Source organism: Olea europaea, chromosome 18 (assembly GCF_002742605.1).
Source record: "Olea europaea var. sylvestris chromosome 18, O_europaea_v1, whole genome shotgun sequence".
NCBI lineage: Eukaryota > Viridiplantae > Streptophyta > Magnoliopsida > Lamiales > Oleaceae > Olea > Olea europaea.
Window position 1 is genome coordinate 31,162,371 of NC_036254.1, and position 2,879 is coordinate 31,165,249.

The 2,879-nt window shown below is 38.3% G+C and overlaps 1 long non-coding RNA gene across 1 annotated transcript; it reads right to left on the reverse strand.

The window, feature by feature from the left end:
• Window positions 1-1,862: 1,862 nt before the first annotated feature.
• On the reverse strand, window positions 1,863-2,879 carry LOC111368153. Its single transcript, XR_002697960.1, has 2 exons — window positions 2,595-2,879; window positions 1,863-2,505 (listed from the first exon to the last, which is right to left on the reverse strand). It is a non-coding gene; the product is annotated as an uncharacterized LOC111368153 (long non-coding RNA).

Consider the following 2,879-nt stretch of genomic DNA (forward strand, 5'->3'; position numbering starts at 1 on the left):
AATCATGTCAAGAAAAATAATAGTGCCAAGGAAATGTTTGATTCTTCTAAGGAAAAGGTTAAGCGATGTTAGACTTTTCTCGAGAGAGATAGTATCAAGTAAATAAGTACATAATGAGGTAAGGAGCGTTTTGATGTGATTTATTTTAGGATTCACGAGATGCGAGTTTGATTATCCTTTGAATATATAACGGGATAAATTTTGCTTGAACGTTATTAAGCTCTCAATCAATAGGTGTGGCTGGCAAATATCTGGAAAACCAAATGATTCTTTCACAAATAAAGATAAGGTTGTGATTGGCAACTTGGATGGATGATGCATCACTTAAGCATGGATTACTTTATCTGACTTTAAAAAGCATCTATTACAAGCAGGTGAGGGAAGCAGTGGAGGACTTGGTGCATGTTATATTGGGACTTGCAACACATGACAAGAGACTGATATTTTCTCATCAGTCAACCAATTACAAGAAATCGACATTAGGTACAAGATCATAGGCAACATTCAAAGTGTTGTAGATCGAATGCCTCTTACAGATAGCATAATTAATGTAGACAATGACCCATCTTATTTAGATAATAGGACAAATTCATAGCCCGGCTCAACTAGTAGCTTGTGAATTTAATTCCGATTTTAGTGACCATGCACGGGATGCCTGTGAATACGTAAATGGTGATGTGGAGAATATGGCAACCTTCCATTGGTTTCGATCCAAAGTCTCCTTTGGGATTATGAATAAAACATTACAATAATGCTGGACGTACAGGATGTTGTTCATAGAGCTTTTAAAGGAACTTGAAAATGGTGAGGTGGCATTTGAAAAAAAAAATAACCAAAATGTGAGATAAAACCGGGAACCACGCATTACATTTCCCCATCTTCCCTAAGTTATCCAATGTCATCAAGAGACTACATCCATCTTCTCGCTCCATCGCCAGCTAACCAATCGGCGCGCACCTCCGGCCATCCTGGTTGAAGGCTTTATTGCTAACCAATGTGAGTTGGGTATCCCGAAAAAGTGACGACGAAGACTTGCTGGCCACGTTAACTTGATCCTCTCCCTACCGTCATCTAAACCCCACGAAGCCTCAAAATCTCGAGGTGCCATTTATCTCTCTTTCAATGGAAGAGTGAGCTTTGGAGTTTACGGTCTGGCTGGAGGTGCGGCGCTGATTGGCTAGCTGGGTTTTATTGATAACCAATGTGAGTTGGCTATCCCGAAACAATGACGACGAAGGTTTGCTGGGTTTAGATTTTTTGGGTTTTATTGCTAAATCACATTGGCCGGGATATCCAACTCACGTGGCCGTAAGACTCTTAATTTTTATTTTTATTTTCAGAATAAAACCTAGAAAATCCTCATCTTGTCTCATATTATATATATACTTTTTTGTTTTGCAGCATCGAGCAAGAATATTGGTATAGAAGAGATATCACTTGGTTTTTATGAATGCTGAATTTAGAAGATTTGTGAAGCTGCGCATTCTGTCACTCGGTTTTGCTAGAATCCGATTTGGAATCAGTTTTCCGTTTGTTTATAACCTGTGAAAGTGCTGAATTTTGGAAAATTGGTTATATATTTGTTTTTGATTGTGTAAGGTGCAAATAGTGTGATATTACAAGGGGTTATAAACGTTTTTTAATTCTGTGTAATGGCTTCAATGAAATTGCTTTACTGTAGGTCTCTTCCAATTTTATTTTGTAAAGTCTAAGACATCTACTTGGACAGATTATGTGGATGGTTAACGGGAAATGTTAAACATCACAGCAACTCAAATTACATTAACTTCATTTCATTAAATTCCTTCACTATTATTCAATATTTCAAGCATTCACCCTCAACATAAAATGCAAAGCTCAGCTCCATGGCAAGAATGAGATTTACTGATGCCAAACATAATAGAAGGAACAAAGTTTACACCCACTTTCCAATATCAAATACAAATTACAATACTATTAGAATTCGCCTCCTCACTATTAATCAAGCCAGCCCCCTTCCTTTCGAATTCCCTTCCTCACTCTCTTTTCCCTTGAGGAATGTCACATTTAATAAAATGTCGACGTCTCCTTTTTCACTTGCTAGCGTTTCAAACATGCGTGACATATCTTTGACCTCCTCCTTGGCAGCAGGATTCACCGCTTGATTCTCCTTGTACGACCACGTAAAACATTCCTTCCTCCCATTTTGAGATGCAAAACAACCACATAAAACAAATGTCAATACTACGCGAACTAAGAAGATTGAGAATAATTCATGTTCAATTCTAAAGTTTTCAAAATTTAAAATCACAACACCTACAACAGGCATTAGGCATATCCTCCTAAAGAACCAGAGCCATCCCCACGGTTCTTAAAAACTTTGCTGCAGTAGAGAACAGAGCAATAAGATGCATATTAATATCTCCAACTCCACCCCCTTTTCAGCTTCACCACTTGAATTCTCAAACAAGCAAATTCTTGACTAAAAGCTTGTTTATTCATCAACTCCACCTCCTATATAAATGACTATTCATACAGATTTCAATTGCACATCAATAATTTTGTTATATACATCTAGGTCTGATTTTTTATAACATAATTAACTCCCCCATTACCTTTATAAACTTTACGGAAATGTGTTCTTTAATGCTGGTTTGGCGTCGAACGAAGGAGGAGAACTGTGGTGGTGCTTTCGCTGCGGGAGAGGTGAACAATAGGGCTCACTTCTTTTAAAATCTCGGCAGGTATGTTGGGGTAATGCTTCTGCGGAACCTTCTTCACTTATTTTGAGCCGGTCGGAGGTGGAGATGAGTCCGGCAGTTTTGTCTCGCTGTTATAAATGGAGGCTATGGCTTTGGAGAATGTGTCCAAGGTTTGAACTGAATAGGCGAGAAGGGACG